This window comes from Eptatretus burgeri, chromosome 4 (genome assembly GCF_056783735.1).
Source record: "Eptatretus burgeri isolate ZD-2024b chromosome 4, Ebu_testis_v1, whole genome shotgun sequence".
NCBI classification, from domain to species: domain Eukaryota; kingdom Metazoa; phylum Chordata; class Myxini; order Myxiniformes; family Myxinidae; genus Eptatretus; species Eptatretus burgeri.
In genome coordinates, this window is record NC_140964.1 from 131,817,521 (window position 1) to 131,837,452 (window position 19,932).

The 19,932-nt window shown below is 46.9% G+C and overlaps 1 protein-coding gene and 1 long non-coding RNA gene across 4 annotated transcripts in view; one reads left to right on the forward strand and one right to left on the reverse strand.

Annotated features, from left to right (window-relative positions):
• LOC147029136 (uncharacterized) overlaps positions 1-17,894 on the reverse strand; it is a 77,748-nt gene extending 59,854 nt beyond the window's left edge. Inside the window, exon 1 of one of the 2 annotated variants that reach the window (XM_085880086.1) lies at positions 17,736-17,894. The gene's annotated coding sequence lies outside the window, so the exon portion shown is untranslated. The remainder of the gene's footprint in view (positions 1-17,735) is intronic. The other variant, XM_085880087.1, reaches the window with a different exon arrangement.
• A 35-nt stretch (positions 17,895-17,929) lies between these two features.
• Positions 17,930-19,932, forward strand: part of LOC147029137 (uncharacterized) — a 29,563-nt gene continuing 27,560 nt past the window's right edge. Inside the window, exons 1-2 of one of the 2 annotated variants that reach the window (XR_015057843.1) lie at positions 17,930-18,106; positions 18,211-18,408. This is a non-coding gene — a long non-coding RNA (uncharacterized LOC147029137). The remainder of the gene's footprint in view (positions 18,107-18,210; positions 18,409-19,932) is intronic. The other variant, XR_015057844.1, reaches the window with a different exon arrangement.

The window sequence follows — 19,932 nt, forward strand, 5'->3', positions numbered from 1 at the left end:
AAGTGATTTGTTATTCAGAGGGATTGGCATGTGATCCCATCTTTAGTGGGGCAGGTAGGTCTCTCCCTGAGTTTGAAGGGTGCAGGGGGAGTCTTTAGACCGCCATGGAGACCATCTGGAGCTGCCCAGAAGGATGGAACTCCTCCCATGGAGTGGTCTGTCTGCACCACGAAGCAGGGTCATCTGCCGGCCTGAATTAAGAAGATGCTTGATTGTGAATTAATAAACATTGTTTTTTAAAAGTAAGAACAGGAGGGAATGTTGGGATTTGTTCCTTTTCCTTCAAAGCTTTTTGTTTTTCCAACTCAATTCACTCACTTGCAGTTAATTAAAATATATTCCTGCTTGCTGTTCCACAGGAACATTGTGTGTGAGAGAAGTAAGGTCATCCTTGAGTGATTCAAGGGAGCATTGTGCAGCAGAATCTGGGAGGAAGACCTTTGATCTTGCTTATCTGTTTGATATGTATTGCCAGGAAATAAGCCAGCTGGTAATCCAGCTTGTCTTGGGATGAAAAGGACTTGTGTAGTGGAATTTGTTGGAGACAAAAACCACATAGTATATAAGAGTAACTCGGCGATTTGGCAGAGCACTCTCCGGGTTCCTCAAATGCAAATTGTTGTGCCCAGGGTGTGTTTTCCATGCACACGTATTGATAGATAACAAACAAATTTCTCTTAAGTACATTGATGTCTTCATGCCTCAGTAAAGGGTGATCAATGCATATATATATATATATATATATATATATATATATATATATATATATATATATATATATATATATATATATATATATATATATATGAAGACCACAAGTGGAAAACCAGAGATGTCACTTTTTTAATAAAATTTCAGGGTTATTGCACCTGCCAATAGTTGGCAACATAAGGTTTCCTCTCACAATATTACTTTAACAAATAACGAGGGGTGTCACATAATTTATATGGGATAAAGTTTAGCCGTGCAATGAAAAAACAAGTGTTGTCAAAGCTGAACAAGTAGAAACCCAGAGTTGTCAGTACTTTACTCCTGGTTATCTCCCTTTCATTCATGTTAACTGTTCCACCATAATACTCAGAGTTGAGAAACTAAAAAATGAAAGGTTGTAAAACTTTCACAGCATAAACTCTGAGCAATACAATAGCCTATTTGGTAATATCATGGGCTCCGTAGTTGGTGCATATCGTGGTTCAAGCCTGGTCAAACCTTATTGTGACTTTTATGGGACCCACGCCGTGGCTTAATGGTTAGCACGTCTGAGTACCCATCCTCATTCGATGTACCCACCGCCCAATCAACCTGCTTTGGTATATGAGGGAGTCACATGAGGTGACTTCGGCTATCGCGGGGGTGGTTTATCCTTGGTTTCCTCCCGGTTTTCCATCATATTAAGTAGTACGGAGTAAGAAATGGAGAATCCGTCGTCATACAAGTGAAATACCCTTGAGTATGGCATTGAACACCAATCAAACAAAAAAACAATGACCGTTTAATGTTGAAAAAAATAATCTGTGATCACCAAAGTCATGTAATGTATGCCAATAACCAACAAGCATGAATTTGCGACACATCCTGGGTTAAAATTGCATGGCAATTATTAAACAAGGGAATAACCAGTGATGTCAGTTTGCGACATTGATTCGTTCTTTGCTCTTAAATTAAATAACACAGAAGCTTGGCAAATGCTACATGCTTAATTTGATCGGCCAATGATCACTCTTCCTTTTACTGGAAAAGAAATTGATATGAGTTATTAAACAGTTCACCAAAGTCTTGAAACTTTGTTTTTCAGTTCCTTCAAAATTGTCTTATCCTGACATCTCTGGTTTTCCCCTTGTGGTATATATATATATATATATATATATATATATATATATATATATATATATATATATATATATATATATATATATATATATATATATATATATATATATATATATATAAATATATATATATATATATATATATATATATATATATATATATATATATATATATTGTTACGAATTCTGGGCCACCCGGCGTGCGATCGGCCGCTTGACTCGAATGGCGACCGCGTCGCCCACCGGAACGGACAATTCAGTCGTGACCCTCCTGGAACGACCGCCAGGAGCCAGTCACGGGTGGGGGTTTAACCTCACCACAACGCAGTCCGCATTCTACCCGCGCGAAATAGGGTGAATCGCCGAATGTCGATATACCTAAGTACCTGTGCGGGTAGCGTACCGAGGAGTTGTACCACGCCGCAGGTCCACTTCTCGGACATGAACCGCTTCAGCGGCTCGTTCCGTGCTGCAGGGATAACCGAGCGGAGTTATCGTCGACCTCGACGGTTCAGATTATTTATTGGTTGTCGACACCCACTACCAATCCCTTGCGTGATGCAAGATGGAACTTTCAACGGAGGAAAGGACGAAGCGAAACGGGGGAACAATTGGACAAGCACATTTAATGCGCGACACACGGAAGCACGTATTTACAGGGAAAGAGTTAAAACCGAATAAGCAATTATTCACAGCGCAGTCACTTACACTATTCTACTTTACAGGACACGGTGCCACACCATTCATACAAAAACCCAAAAGGAATGATTGAAAGAGCGTGACCGTAGGGAGCTCACCGAGCTGGTGTCTACCGTGATCCGGCTCTGCCAGCACTGCCGATCTCCTCAAGGTGCCCTCGGTCCGGAGCGACCCAACCAGCACGGTCCGGCGAGCGAGGTCTAGTCCGTGAGCCTCCGCGTCCGCTCGCGCTTCTCCTCAGGAACTCCACTCAGCTCTCCGCGCTCGTGTTCAGCCTTTTCCGCCGAGCTCTCCTCACTCGCTCGCGTTCAACCTTTCCCGCTGAGCTCTCCTCACTCGCTCGCGTTCGCCTTTTCTGCCGAGCTCTCCTCACTCGCTCGCGTTCGCCTTTTCTGCCGAGCTCTCCTCACTCGCTCTCTTTCACGTTCGGCCTTTTCCCGCCGAGCTCTCCTCACTCGCGCGCATTCAGCCTTTCCCGCCGAGCTCTCCTCACTCGCTCGCTTTCGTTTTCGGCCTTTTCCCGCCAAGCTCTCCTCACTCGCTCGCTTCAGCTTAAAACTCAACTTCACTGTCCTTCGCGTTTTCGTTCCGCGCCTTTTTCTTCAGCAAGCCCCGCCCCTTGCGCTCGCGTTCTGCCCCCTTTTTCACAAAGCCCCGCCCCCTCTCAACTCCTGCCCCTCCTTCCAGAACATGCTGGAAACTTCCGGAAGGAGGGGTCTTCCACCCAATCGGCGATGCACACACCACCTTGGCATTCTTCCTCTTCCCTCGAAAGGATGAAATTCACCGCAGCGGCGCCATTCGTTCGGGGGGGGGGGAACGGGGGCCGCCTGCTTCCCCTTCTTGAAGGCCAGGCCTCTGGCAACCGTATGCCGAGTCAGAACGCGGTGTTGACGTGGCGTGGTTTGGTGGTGGTTGTTGTTTGCGTGGAGGTTTGTGGCAATGGTGGCTCAAAATAACGATAGATAAAGAAAAACGGCTAACTAAAGTGTCGCAGCCCAGATGAATCACACAGATTCCCTCTACACAACGGGTTTGGGCTAACTACACACGAACTTACCGATATATCTCACCTGAGGACCCTTTATGGTGTAATGCGAATTTCCACAGCTGTAACACTACCCCCTCCCCTTTTTACAGACTCGTCCCGAGTCGTCAAATTGTCGAGTGCCATCATGTGGAGTTTCCCCTAGTACACTTTACCTTCGGATCCCTGAGTGCGACATTCATGTTATTCGTGTCCCCAAAATAAATAACCTACGGGCTGAGGAACTAACGAAACAAACCCACTCATACGGACGACTTAAATAAATTGCCGGCGCAAAGACACATGATGGGGGCGCACTCATATTTTCAGTACATCTTAACCTTATAAATTTTACACTAAACCATGGCCCAGGATCAATGAACTCTGCAGAAAAAAGGTAAAAGTCAACCGGCGCACGGGCCGCCACTGCAGGCCCGTGTTGTAGCTGCCAACAGGACAGTCCTTGCAAACTGCACGACGATCCTGGCGCACATGGCAATGAACAAGGGGTGGGGGAAAATTAAAACAGAACGGGGGCTGCTGAACATGGGCAGTGGGCATGGCATGGCAAAGGTGGTTGCAGGCAAACAAAGCCGGCAGAACCAGGCCGCTGCAGGCAAACACAGCCGGCGGACGATCCGACCGGCACAGGCCTTGAAGCAACAGCTGCAGACGATCCTGCCGGTACAGGCCTCACAGCAAAACAACAGCTGCCGATGAAGTTGGCCGGCCTCCCGCCGTGGAGTGCAGGTTGGTGGAGGGAGTGCGGTGGTGCTGGCCACTCCAAAGGCGGGCTCGGACCTACCTATGGTCTCCCTCACACCTCTCGCCTTTGCCTGTTACTGTCCATACCCACTCCCTTAATTTGTAAAACCGAATTTAGCCCCAACTTATTTTTTTTGTGATTTTTATTATTTTGCTCTTCCTACCTCCCCACTATAATTCATCCCCCGACCCCCTTTATCGTCATTGTTCGGCTAACCTATCTCGTCACCTAGCCTACTCCCAACCCCTAAGTTCCCTTCCAGGAGGGGAATGAGGGAGGGCCAGCGTCCTGCGTCGAGGCCCAACTCAAGCCTCAGGATGGCCTCCCCAGACTTCAGCGATCTTTACCCAAAGTAGGTCCAGCGGCCCACAACGAGAGCGAAGGGATGGATGGTGCGGAGGGGTACACTTCCTATCAATTTAGCTTTTGAACTACCCCGGGGCTTTCAACAAGCGCCTCTCGCTTAAACTATCGGTTCGAACAACCAAGATTCCCGTCGCCTGTGTTGGTGTCCTCACAATTTTGGGCCTTGCCCCCCAATTTTCTTCCCGTGCCCTCACACGGTTTCGTGGCTGGGATGCATGGCTACCTTGGCAGGCACTACCCTCTGCCGATTCTCCAGCTATGGCACCTCCGGGCACTACACTGCCTCCGAGCCTACCAGCTCCCTAAACACTGGGGAGTGCCCTCCCTGGGGACTCCCCTGAAACGGTCATGTGGCAGGCTGGTGCCCCGGGCCCCTTCCCTGGGTGCCCGTGCCAATGCACTGCCCACGCGGCTAATGGTGCCCCGGGCCCCCGCATCATGCGGGCGCACCCGTGCCCACTACGCTATCCCGACCCCCATGGGCCCTTGGCCGACCAAGGCCGACTAGCCCGGTGCTCGGGGTACCCACTCAGCGATACTCACCTTTCGCAGCCACGCTCCCAGCCAGTCAACAGGGCTCCTGCACCCCTCCAAATGGGTATCGAGCCTACTTTCCCACCAACAACAAAACAACCTCCATATTTCAATTTGTCTAACCCAGCTAACTCACTCTACTCTGACCCAGAGGTCCCTTGGGCGGGAGTCACTCCTCCCCCAAATCACTCATCGCACCATGCATTCCACATTCGCTCCATTCACACAGACCCGCTGGCCTCACTCACTCTACATGTTTCCATTTTCCACACATACCACTGAATCCTGCCATTCTGCTCACTAAATCCCCGAACTACCTCGTGTTCCCATGTCATCCCTTACACTCGTAGCACATCCTTTTAACACTACGTAGCTAAGCTAGTCCCCTCTACACATCCACAGTCTGTCTCTGTCCTCAAACAATCCCATATATTATTTCCCATCCTAAATCTCACTGCATCCCTCTACCGAATCCATTCCACGGGCCCCATGAGGACTTACCCCTGCCCCATGAGACCGGTCTAGCTAAGCTAACCCTTCCCCCAAACTCGTTGTGTCCTGCGCCCTGGCCAAGGGGATCTTCCACCCCTTGCCCAGGGAATCCTGTTCACCCGAAAGCGAGGCTTGCTTTTTTTTTCTTTTCTAATCTGCGCAGCACCAGCACAACAACTCGCAGCTCGCGCACCAGCACGGCAATTCACAGCCGCACACTTTTGGCGTGACGTCATGACAGCTGTTCGCGTCCATCGTCCCTCTTGGACGGCACCATCCGGCAGGGATTCACCCTCCTGCCGGATTCCAAGCACACGTGTAGCCATGACGTCACTGTGCGCATAAAAAAAACAAGCCTCGCGTTTCGAGGGGTTCCCCACGCAAACACATGTGCTCTGCCCGTTGGAGCTTCACACACGCTCGCGTGGAGAACCCATTCGGTCCAAATCCGTTATCCTGCCGAACCTTTGTCCGTCCGCGGGATCGGCAAATCCACCGTGTGAGTTTCAGGACTGGGTTTCACTCCCGCAAGCGTGCACGTGGCGGCCTCGTGCGTACCACAGCACGGACCTCGCGCTCGCTGCTGGGTAAACTCTGCGAGGTCCCCAATCCAACTACAGCCGCTACTCGGCCCTTGTCCCTCACATGTCGCCGTCGTCTCCATTCCCTCCACGCGCTCAAACTCCCGCGTGTCACGAGACTCACACACCTCACCATTACACTCACTATTGGAGATGCGGCTGAGTGCTCCCGCATGCCGACCGTCATCTCCCTCACATACCGCTCTCTCACACACACGGTCTTTCTTGCACTCGGCCGTTCACTCGCACACGCGGTGACATTCACACACGGTGCCTCATCCACACACGGCGTGCTGGGAAGCACGCACCCCGGCACACTCGCAACCACACCACTCACACACAGGGGCGCACTCACACCTTTCACCACACACACTGGAACAATCACGCTGGGGATTAGTGCCACCACAAGGGGTTCTGGGGCCTCTATACCCCCCAAGCTCCTCGTGCACCCGTCCGCAGCAGTCGCCCCCTCTACCTCGCCTGACACGACCGAACCCACCTAGTCGCGATCAGCTTCAAGGGAGCATAGCGTCTCCCTCCATTTCTGAAGGAGGCCATCCAGCTGGTTGCACCGGGTCCCCACACGTTCTGCCCGCTCCCCCCATTATCCTCCACTAACTCCGTGTGTGTGTGCTCGTTTTTAACCCCATCCAATTCACCCTCTATCTCCCGTGTCTCTGCCAACTCAGTCACCTCTTCACCCATTACCTCCCTTGTCTCCACTATTATTTCTGCCACCCCGTGTCTCGTCCTACCCGTCTCCCGTGTCTCTGGCAATCCTTCTATTTGCTTTGTTGTCCCTGTTACCTCCCTCTTTTCCATTCTTGTCAGTCAGTGCCGAGTCAGAACGTGGTGGTTGTTGAGGTGGCGTGGTTTGGTAGTGGTTGTTGTTTGCGTGGAGGTTTGTGGCAATGGTGGCTCAAAATAATGATAGATAAAGAAAAACGGCTAACGAAAGCGTCGCAGCCCGGATGAATCACACATATTCCCTCTATACAACGGGTTTGGGCTAACTACACATGAACTTACCGATATATCTCACCTGAGGACCCTTTATGGTGTAATGCGAATTTCCACAGTCGTAACAATATATATATATATATATATATATATATATATATATATATATATATATATATATATATATATATATATGTATATATGGGATGTATGGGAGACCAGTCGAGAAGTGTGATGGCAGCTTGGAGATCCTGCCAGTCGGCTTGAGTGAAATGCTCGACTCGACGGTGCTGAGGTGGTTCTCTGATAACAGCTAGTTCGGATGTGGTTGCTGAGGATGTGGCGCCGGAGCGGGCGGGGCAGGCGGGGGTAACAGTGCGGGCAGGGGTATGCGGGGGCGATGGTGCGGGCGGGAGGGGGGGCAGGCGGCGGTGACTGCGTGGAAATTCGGTTCAAGGAGATTCCTGTCACGGTGCTCGGAGTGAGATGACTCCGCAGCTTGGAACTATCCGGCCGGAAGTAAAGTGGAGCCACTTCCTGCCATCACGGCCTGGCCATGTGCTGGCCGGGGGCCCAACCAGAGTGCACGATTCAGGTGACGACACATCGCTTCGGGTCGTCACCCTCGCACGCACCACGGGGTCTATAAAAGGATGGGCGGTGGGGCTGTTTATCGTCATCCTTCTTGCTCAGCATTCTTCAACTGCTGACTTGGCCTTCTTCACCACCTTGCCACTGACTCCACCCATTCACCCACCCACCTGATCCTGTCTGCCAATCTGCCCACTGCTCCGAACTCGCCTTTTTCCACCCACTCATTTTGACTCCGCCATCCTCCACCCACTGGCTTCCGATTCCACCCAGAGTCCTTCCTTCACACCTGTCGGTCTCGCCCCATTCCCTGGATCGAAGCTTTGCTGCTTGAAGTGCCACAAAGTGGGAGACGACGCGCCAGCTGTCAGGGAGTTGTCGCCCAGCGGAGCATCCCCACAAAACATACTGGTGGCGCGGCCGGTCAGTCGCGCAAGGTGTTGAGAGACCGTTTGCCTCATCTCCTCTCCTCTTTATCGGTGTGTGTGTGTGTGTGTGTGTGTGTGTGTGTGTGTGTGTGTGTGTGTGTGTGTGTGTGTGTGTGTGTGTGTGTGTGTGTGTGTGTGTCATGGCACCTGTCCTCACCAAAGTTAAGAGTGCACAAGAATTACATCAGGATAATTCTGCTTTGTGTCTGATTTTGTAAGTTGCTTGTGTTTTTGTCGCACCATACTTTTCTTCCTATTCCTGCTCATATCCAACAACAAACAACATTCACTGTGTCACCTATCTTTCCTTGCCTGCCTGTTAATAAATTATTAGTTGAAATGTTCCCAGCTCGTTTTTGTCTTTTCTTTCATTGATCCAGCATGGTCTGTGTCCAAGCCAAGCTGGGACTTCATTCCCAACGATGCGTTCCTATTCACCGGGACATGTGTGGCAGTGTCGCTGGGCTGCATCTGATCCGGTAAAGTGATCCCATTCAGACAAGGCATACCGAGGGTGGGTCCCCCGGGAATTGGATCACCTGATTATTTTTTCAGTAACCAGATAAATTAGATGGAGGACCCTAAATCACGTGGTTAAGTTATTGGCGTTCACGGTCGGTTAACAGTCAGTTACCAGCCGCGTCACGGAATTATCCATGTGCGACGGCCTGCAATTTCGGGGAGTCTGGTGAGAACCCGAAATTGCTCCCCCCCCCCTACCCCCACCCCGATCGTCTTCTCACACGACCCCCGGCTCGCAACAATATTCTATACCAATGCCAGAAGTTTAAATAATAATATGTTTAAATAGTTTAAATAATAAATAAAAAGTAGATGGCGAGGATTGCGATATAGTTGCAATGAGTGAGACATGGTTTAAGGAGGAGAGTAACTGGAGGACAGGATTAGAAGGCTACAATGTGTATCGGTGTGTAGGAAGGAGAGAATAGGAGGAGGAGTAGCAATCTGGGTGAAGGACAGCATTGCATCAAGAGAAAGGGGTGACATTAAGGAAGGAATAAATGTTGAGGATTCTGTTTGGGTCGAGGTGGGAGATTGTAAAAACAGTAAGATTCTGGAACGATGCTTTTTCAGGCTCTGGGTGTGAAAAGGAGTACATGAAAAATTCAAAAGGGCATGTGGTGAGTGAAGAGTACTGATTATGGGGGATTTCAACTTGCCAGGAATAGATTGGGTCCAGGAACAGGGAAAGGGCAGAGCAGATGAGGATTTCCTTGTTTTTTTTAGTCCAGGATTGCTTTTTAACCCAGTTTGTAGATATGCCCACGAGGGGAAGTGCAGTGTTCGACCTCCTTTTAAGTAACGATCCAATATGGTGGAGGAGGTGGAGGTCGGGGAGCATTTCAGAGCAAGTGACTACAACTTTGGGTGTGCAAAGATTCTGTTGAGGGTTCGAGTTCAAGACAGCAGGGTAAGGAAGGCCATTAGATTGCAGGAAGACAAACTTTGAGGGAAAACAAGGAAACAAGGAAATCCAACACAGGTGGAGGCCATTCAGCCCATCATGCCTGTGCGAACACCATACCAACCCATCTACAAAAGATCCAAGGAAGAAAATGCAAAACAATGTTTTTGATTCAAGAAAAAAAATGTTTTTATTTGTTTGTGTTTTTTTGTCCTATTTTTGTAGTTTTTGCAGTTTTTTTTTTTCTTTTCTTTTTCTTACCCTCAGCGAAGGGGGCAAGGGGTTGCTTAAAAACACACAACACCCATTGACAAGACCCCCAACAACAGCACTCCGTACACATGCACATAATGACCAATCAATGCTCAAACTACCTCAAAGTCTGATCAACATCCCTTTTCCCCTCAATCTCCATAACTTCCAGGTCCCTATCAAATTTCAATTTAAACTTATCAACTGTTTCTGCTGCCACTACCTTTCCAGGGAGACCATTCCATTCATCAACTACTCATTGAGTAAAAGGCCCCTGCCTCACTACCGTCTTCACTCTCCTCTTCTTTACTCTCAGGCTATAGCCCCTGGTCATATCACTGTCTCCTCTGTTGAATAATGGGAAGGTATGAGGAGAGAATTGGGTGATGTGGATTGGGAGACTCTAACAACAGGACAATCAGCATCAGAGAAATGGGAAACCTTCAAAGAGCAAATGTGAAGAGCGCAGAGTGAGTATGCTCCAATGAGGTGCAAAAGTAGAAGTAGAAAGAGACCAGGGTGGTTGAGCAGTGAGACAAGGAACGCTATTAAGGAGAAGCAGAAGACATTTATTAGGTTTAAAATAACAGGACGAGAGTTATATCTATATCGCTATCGAAGGAAACAGAGGCAAGTTAAGAAAATATCTCGGCAAGCCAAAAGAGAGTATGAGAAGGACATGGCTAAGAATATTATACATAATAGCAAGGCTTTCTTAAAGTATATCAGGGGGAAATAACAGGTTCGGACCAGTGTGGGCCCATTGAGGAATAGCACCGGGAGAGTGGTTCGTGATGAAAGTGAGATGGCAGGCTTATTAAACAGGTATTTTTCTTCAACTTTTACACAGGAATAGTCAGGAGAATTGCCAATAGCTGAGAGTATCTATCGAGGAGGTGAGGAAGGGCTTTTACAGAATATTCAGGTTGGGGTGGAGGAAGTCAAGGAACAGCTCGGAAATCGAAGAGAAGATAAGGCTCGGGGTCCAAATAATATGCAACCGAGAGTATTGATGGAGGTGGCTGAGCAGGTAAGCGAGATGTTAATGGATATTTTCAATCGTGCACTGGAGTCAGGATAGGTACCGAAGGATTGGAGAGTTGCAAATGTACCACCATTATTTAAGAAAGGATCCAGAGAAGAATTGGGAAACGAGAGACCTGTGAGTTTGACTTCAGTTGTGGAGGTCTTGGAGACATTAATTAAGGACCAAATGAGGAAACATTGAAATAAATACAAACGAATTAAAGGTAGTCAGCAAGGCTTGACTCAAGGTCTTTCCTGTCAAACAGATTTTTTGGAGTTCTGTGAAGCAGTGTCTGATTGGGTGGATGATGGAAAGGCAGTGGACAAAGTATATCTGGACTTTAAGATGGCATTTGATAAGGTACCACATCGGAGGTTGTGAGCCTAGTTGAGGGATTGTGGCGTGGCTGGTCAGGTGGCAAAGAGGATTGCAAACTCGATTGGTGATCGGAAGCAAAGAGTGGCTGTGAGTGGGAGGATGTCTTGCTGGGAGGATATCGGTAGTGGGGTACACATCAGGGATCAGTACTTGGACCATTACTATTCATTATTTACATCAGAGTCATTCCATCTGAAATCACCAAATTTAAGAAAATGTTCCCAGTTGACCCCCTCAGATTTACTTTAAACTTTCATAAAATCGTTCCCAGGTATCAAAATGAAGCTGCGTAAAATTTTAGGTCCATAGATGTGGTCAACTCCGAGATATTGAGGGTTGAAAATGTGGTTGTGGCCCTATTTTTATGGTCGTTGCGAGCACCACAAAATGAACGGCTACTTTTAAACTCCCACAACTTTTTAAATATTAATGCTAGAGCTTTGAAATTTTCAGAGATTATTCTTCTACAACTGCTCTGTAAGAAACAAACATAAAATTGAGTATACCTCTATTAAATTTTATGACCTGATCAGTTGAAATCCAGAAAAAAAATGTTAGTTTTGTAGGAAGACCCAACTTTGAGACCCCATATATTTTTATTGACCCATCCCAGAAGTTGAAATTTTTTTCATGTAATAACTGTATGGTAGTAGTATTCAAATACATGTTTACTTTTCTTAATCAGTCATATATAATACAGTCATGATCCCTCAAAAATTGAAAATTTTCATTTTCCCCCGAAATTCAGGTGAAGATTGCAAATATATGACAAGGTATACCACTTCAAATTGTTCACCATTGGAAAGAGCATATTCAAGTTTACAAAAGTGTCAAATATCAAAGTGGTATATTTTTTAAAATATATTTTCTATTTTTTTTAAAACTGTTGTTAACAGTCATGAATACATGAAGTGTGTGCATGGTGTGGGCACCATGGTAATCATGAATGATTAGTTGTACGATTCAAATTAATAATGCAAAAATATATCACATACTGCAATAACAATGTAATAAAACATTTCACGTAAATGATTTGAATAGGTCCTTGATCTGCTTTTCCAAGTCAGGTGTGAGCTTGTACTGCCTCCCAGTTGACGTTAGGGGAGCATCTATAACTTTCATCACATGGACCAAAGGAACCCAACAAATGTCCTCCCTTGAATGCAACGATATACACTGCTGACATCAGCAGATCAGCCACTATTCCTGAGTTCTATTTTTAGCCCCAGCCAAATGAGTTTAGCTCTTGCTATTTACAAATGAGAAACAAAGAATTACAAATTCAAATTTCAAAGTAATGTGTTCATGGTATCCTCATAGCAGATGATATGTATGTACATTGTATATACATGTACTACACATATGTACTACATGTAAAAGGACTGTTCATTAAATAGCACACACAACACGCACAGCACTGGGAGAACATCATTTATTCAAATATTTTAAAAATATTGAAAGAAACATTATACCACTTTGATATTTGACACTTTTGTAAACTTGAATAGGCTCTTTCCAACGGTGAACAATTTGAAGTGGTATACCTTGTCATATATTTGCAATCCTCACCTGAATTTCAGGGAAAAATGAAAATTTTCAATTTTTGAGGAATCATGACTATATTATATATGATTGATTAAGAAAAGTAAACATGTATTTGAATACTACTACCATGCAGTTATTACCGGAAAAAATTTCAAGCTTCTGGGATGGGTCAATAAAAATATATGGGGTCTCAAAGTTGGGTCTTCACAAAAAAAACCAACATTTTTTTTCTGGATTTCAACTGATCAGCTCATAAAAATTAACAGGTATACTCCGTTTTATGTTTCTTTCTTACAAAGTAGTTATAGAAGAATAATCTCTGAAATTTTCAAGGCTCTAGCATTACTATTTAAAAAGTTGTGGGAGTTTAAAAGTAGCTGTTCATTTTGTGATGCTCGCAACAACCATAAAAATAGGGCCACAACCACATTTTCAACCCTCAATATCTCGGAGTTGACCGCATCGATGGACCTAAAAATTTACTCAGCTTCATTTTAATACCTGGGAACTATTTTATGAAAGTTTAAAGGAAATCTGAAGGGGTCAACTGGGAGGCCTCCGGTGATATGAGGTGGAATGACTTATGAATGATTTGGACAGTGTGACCACACCTCATTTTCATAAATGCCAAGGTGAGCCAATGAAAAAAAGCCAAGAATTCACAAGGTTGAGGAAAAGCGATGATAATAGAAAACCTATACGCCAAGAAAACCTATAGAAAACCAAGACACCAAGGTGAACAACGAAGAGCCAAGATCTTGTGAAAAAAGCCAAGGAGTGGTCACACTGGATTTGGATATAATGGGGAAAGAGTAAGCTTTCCAAATTTGCAGATGACACAAAGCTTGGAGGTCAGGTGGATAGCAGAGGGGGTGGTGATCAGATTCATGAAAGTATTGATACTTGGATGGATTTGGCAAATGATTGGCAGATGTAATTCAACCTGAAGAAGTGTAAGGTGTTGGGGATGGGAAAGAACAATGAAAATAGAGATTACAGGATGCAAGGGGTAATTTTGGAGCATGTCACACAGGAGAAGGATCTGGGGGTGGTCACAGATACGGGAGGTAAGCAGGCAGCTATAGGTAAAGCAAATGGGGTTTTTGGCTGTATAAGGAGGGGGATGATTTACAAATCAAAAGAGGTGGTGTGAACATGGAACACAAATTTAGTGAGGGCCACATCTAGAATATTGTGTGCAGTTTTGGTTACCAAATTACTGGAAGGACATAAATGCCAGAGAGAGGGTTCAGCACAGGGCAACTGGATTGATTCCAGGCCGAGCTGTACTCAGCGATTAGGAGTGGCTGAAGGCGTTCGGGCTTGAAACACGAGAAAGGAGGTGGTTACGAGGAGATATGATAGAGATGTTTAAGATAATGAAAGGTGTCAATAAAACAAGTGAAGATGAATTATTCAGAGTAGACAGTGAGAGGACAAGGGGCCATAGCCTGAGAGAAAACAAGAGGAGAGTTAAGACGGTAGTAAGGTAGGGGACTTTTACTCAGAGAGGAGTTAATGCATGGAATGGTCTCCCTGGAAAGGTAGTGGCATCAGAAACAGTTGATAAGTTTAAATTGGAATTTGATAGGGACCTGGAAGTTATGGAGATGGAGGGGTATGGGGATCTTAATCAGACTTTTAGGTAGTTCGAGTATTGACTGGTGATTGTGTTCATGTGAATGGAGTGCTGTTGGTGGGGGTCTTGTCAAGGGGTGTTGTGTGGTTGATGTGTGTTTTTAACCAAGTCCATGCTCCCTTCGCTGAGGTGACGAAGAAACAAACACAAAAAAAAACACACAAAAACTCCAAAAACTTAAAAAATGAAAATGAAATAAAATTAAAAAAATTATTTCATCAATTAATGAATGAATTTAAAAAAAAAAATTTTTTTGTATTTCCTTCCTTGGATCTTGTGTGGATAAATTAATATCGTGTTCACACAGGTATGATGGGCTGAACGGCCTCCACCTGTGTTGGATTTCTTGTGCATAGCGTGGGTCCGGCTCCTTCCCCACCAACTCAGACGAGTGTAAGATTGTATCACGCAGACCCATGGAAGCCTCCCCTTGGTGGCTCTCGCAGTCCCATCAGGCAGACATGAGTGCAGGTTTGACCGAAGGACTCTTGGTAAGAAGAGCTTGATGAATCGAACGCACGAGAGATCGAGATGCTCACAAAGGGCTTCAATGCCCCTTGTTCAAGCTGTTCTACATCCTCTCGTCTCAGAGACCGACACGGAGCACCACGTGTTGCACACAGGCACCGAGCACCACGCGTTGCACACAGGCACCGAGCACCACGCGTTGCACACAGGCACCGAGCACCACGCGTTGCACACAGGCACCGAGCACCACGCGTTGCACACAGGCACCGAGCACCACGCGTTGCACACAGGCACCGAGCACCACGCGTTGCACACAGGCACCGAGCACCACGCGTTGCACACAGGCACCGAGCACCACGCGTTGCACACAGGCACCGAGCACCACGCGTTGCACACAGGCACCGAGCACCACGCGTTGCTCACAGGCACCGAGCACCACGCGTTGCTCACAGGCACCGAGCACCACGCGTTGCTCACAGGCACCGAGCACCACGCGTTGCTCACAGGCACCGAGCACCACGCGTTGCTCACAGGCACCGAGCACCACGCGTTGCTCACAGGCACCGAGCACCACGCGTTGCTCACAGGCACCGAGCACCACGCGTTGCTCACAGGCACCGAGCACCACGCGTTGCTCACAGGCACCGAGCACCACGCGTTGCTCACAGGCACCGAGCACCACGCGTTGCTCACAGGCACCGAGCACCACGCGTTGCTCACAGGCACCGAGCACCACGCGTTGCTCACAGGCACCGAGCACCACGCGTTGCTCACAGGCACCGAGCACCACGCGTTGCTCACAGGCACCGAGCACCACGCGTTGCTCACAGGCACCGAGCACCACGCGTTGCTCTCAGGCACCGAGCACCACGCGTTGCTCTCAGGCACCGAGCACCACGCGTTGCTCTCAGGCACCGAGCACCACGCGTTGCTCTCAGGCACCGAGCACCACGCGTTGCTCTCAGGCACCGAGCACCGCGCGTTGTTCACAGGCACGGAGCACCGCGCGTTGTTCACAGTTGTTCACAGACAAGGAGCACCACGTGTTGTTCACAGACAAGGAGCACCACGTGTTGTTCACAGACAAGGAGCACCACGCGTTGTTCACAGACACGGAGCACCACGTGTTGTTCACAGACACGGAGCACCACGTGTTGTCCACAGACAAGGAGCACCACGTGTTGTCCACAGACACGGAGCACCACGTGTTGTCCACAGACACGGAGCACCACGTGTTGTTCACAGACACGGAGCACCACGTGTTGTTCACAGACACGGAGCACCACGTGTTGTTCACAGACACGGAGCACCACGTGTTGTTCACAGACACGGAGCACCACGTGTTGTTCACAGACACGGAGCACCACGTGTTGTTCACAGACACGGAGCACCACGTGTTGTTCACAGACACGGAGCACCACGTGTTGTTCACAGACACGGAGCACCACGTGTTGTTCACAGACACGGAGCACCACGTGTTGTTCACAGACACGGAGCACCACGTGTTGTTCACAGACACGGAGCACCACGTGTTGTTCACAGACAAGGAGCACCACGTGTTGTTCACAGACAAGGAGCACCACGTGTTGTTCACAGACACGGAGCACCACCTGTTGTTCACATATACGAAGTACCACGTGATGTTCATATATACGAAGTACCACGTGTTGTACACAGACACGAAGTACCACGTGATGTTCATATATACGAAGTACCACGTGTTGTACACAGACACGAAGTACCACGTGTTGTTCATATATACGAAGTACCACGTGTTGTAAACAGACACGAAGTACCACGTGTTGTTCAAATATACGAAGTTCCACGTGTTGTTCATCGACACGGAGCACCACGTGTTGTTCATATAAACGAAGTACCACGTGTTGTTCATATAAACGAAGTACCACGTGTTGTTCATATAAACGAAGTACCACGTGTTGTTCATATATTTGAAGTACCACGTGTTGTAAACAGACACGAAGTACCACGTGTTGTTCATATAAACGAAGTACCACGTGTTGTTCATTTAAACGAAGTACCACGTGTTGTTCATATAAACGAAGTACCACGTGTTGTTCATATAAACGAAGTACCACGTGTTGTTCATATATTTGAAGTACCACGTGTTGTTCATTTAAACGAAGTACCACGTGTTGTTCATATAAACGAAGTACCACGTGTTGTTCATATAAACGAAGTACCACGTGTTGTTCACATATACGAAGTACCACGTGTTGTTCACATATACGAAGTACCACGTGTTGTTCATATAAACGAAGTACCACGTGTTGTTCACATATACGAAGTACCACGTGTTGTTCACATATACGAAGTACCACGTGTTGTTCACATATACGAAGTACCACGTGTTGTTCACATATACGAAGTACCACGTGTTGTTCACATATACGACGTACCACGTGTTGCGAATGCCGAGGAGGGAACTCCCGGTCGTGGTCGTTCGTTTAACAAAGGATGGAATGTTAGTGGAATGTTAACCAGGAATGTAACATTTTAGATCCACACGATCATTTTGTTTGTATTTTTGGGATCAGGAAGGAAGTTTCCATCAAACATCTCATTAAATCAACAAACACAACAACAAACATTGAATAAAAATTACTTTAACTTTTCTTCATTCCAGATAATCATCAAAAATAAATTATTTTATCTTTAAATTAACGTTTTCTAAATCTTCCTCATAATTAAATGAGATTTCGAACATACCTCTTCAGTTCAGGAACGACCACGATCACGACCACCAACACGTTCACGACCACAACCAGTTGCGTTCAGACACTTCTCAAGGTTCAAAAGTTCACCCGGAAGTTTTTCGTCGTTATCCTGTAACCACCGATTCTTCTTCTTCAAGATCATCTTCCTCTTCTTGTTGTTTGGCCTCCTCTTCTTCTTACCCTTCTTCTTCTTGTCCATCCTTCTCGTAATCTCTTTAATTGTCCTTTAAATGGTTGGTTTCCACGATCGTCCAAGAGGACTCATTGGCCAATAGACGTCACGTGACCAACTGAAGCCACAGACCGCCCATTCTCCCATTCACGTTCCGTGAGTGAAACATTTTCACAAAATCTTTCCTTCAGGTGTTTGTTCAATCATCGATTTTTTATTTAATTTCACGTGTTATTTCCCAAGTACATCGATGTAAACATATAAATATATAAATTATGAAATGTAAACCGTGCAGGATTTGTATAAAGTGAACTAAATCACCATCGATCGATCTCCTGGTGCTGAAAACAGCAAAGGGAACGAGAACGGCACTCGATGGAGCACGTACCTCCACCAAGGGGAACACTCCAGGTTTTTAACGGACTGAGAGGGTGGATCTGGATCCGCACCTGAACCAGCACTGAATCAGCTTGTCCTGTTCACCTCGGATCAGGTGCGATTTGTAAAATATCCAATCAGGGGATAAAATTGACAGACATCACATCATGGGGGGGGGGGGTGGGGGGTTGTTATTTTTAACTTTTACAACTTACAAGGTGAACATAACAACATGGCGACATAAAGCTGAAATGTGAGATTACAATGAAAAAATAACCCCGTGGGGGAATGTCGGTTATTTCCCCCAAGAGGAGGGGTGAAAATGAGGGTTTAGGGGGTAAGGGGCCATTCACCCCCACCATCCTGCAGGGGTCCGACCATGGAGAGCACAATTTATAGTCTTATATTAACCACGTGGTCCTAATGTTTCATGAAGAGTTTGTTCTGTATCTGGCCATCGGTTTCTGAGAAGATTTTAAAATAAATTTCATGAATTTGAGGAAAAACTCCCTTTGAAACCTTTTGTAAGGGGAGCATCCCGAGAGGGAGAACAACCCCCTGAGACCTTCCTGTTCTGATGTATCATCCCAAATTTGTTTCATATCGGACATCATGGAGTTTGTGAGGAAAAAACGAAACATAACGGTAACATGATATGGAGGGGTGGGGGGTGGGGAGTGGTTGGGAGAAAGAAAGAGAGGGGGGAGGGGGTTATCTGGACATGCCTGTGAAAGGACTTGGGTAAAGACAAGGAGGGAGGGGATGATCCAGTTACGCCGACATTGCTCCAGGATTGAAGGAAATTCAGTTCATTAAAACATCACGTTCAAACGGGTCATTCTAAAGAACGTTCACACACCGCCAAGAGAGGTTGAAAGGGTGGAGGGTGGACGAGATTTGGAAGGAAGTTAACGTGAGGGAAGGGGAAGGCAACACGAGGGAAGGGGAAGGCAACACGAGGGAAGGGGAAGGCAACACGAGGGAAGGGGAAGGCAACACGAGGGAAGGAGAATGCGAAGGAAGCATGAGGGGAGTGCAATGATATTGCTGAATCATGTGCTTGTTCAATCATGTGCTTGTGCGCCAATAAATCCGGCAGTTGGTCCGGGCAAAGTGATCCCATCATGTCCGTCGTCATTTCATGGTGTCAGAGATTCGGTGTTTTCTTCCTCAACAGTGGTGGAATTTATACCGCCTGGTTATCTCCGACTGGATGGGAATGTAGCTGAGAAATGGCGACGCTGGAGTCAGGACTTTGACTTGTATCTTGAGCCTGTCGGCCTCGAGTCGACGAGCAACAGTCGAAAGGTCACCATCTTGCTGAACTGTGCTGGACCAGATGCTGTGGACGAACACGAGAAGCTCCCGTTTGAGTCAGCATTTGCTTCGAAGATCTTCAACACCGTCAAAGGCGTTTGACATGCACTGCAACCAGCGGAAGAAACTTGTCTTTGAGCGATTCCAGTTCTGGGAATTCGCCGAGTCTGAAGATCAGTCATTCGAATCGTACTTGAAGAACCTGCACATCATGGCAAAGGCATGCAAATTCGCCGAGACTTGTAACATGATCAGAGATTAAATCATTTTTTCCACGCACAACCTCACCTGAAAAGAGCGTCTCTTACGTGAACCGAGACTG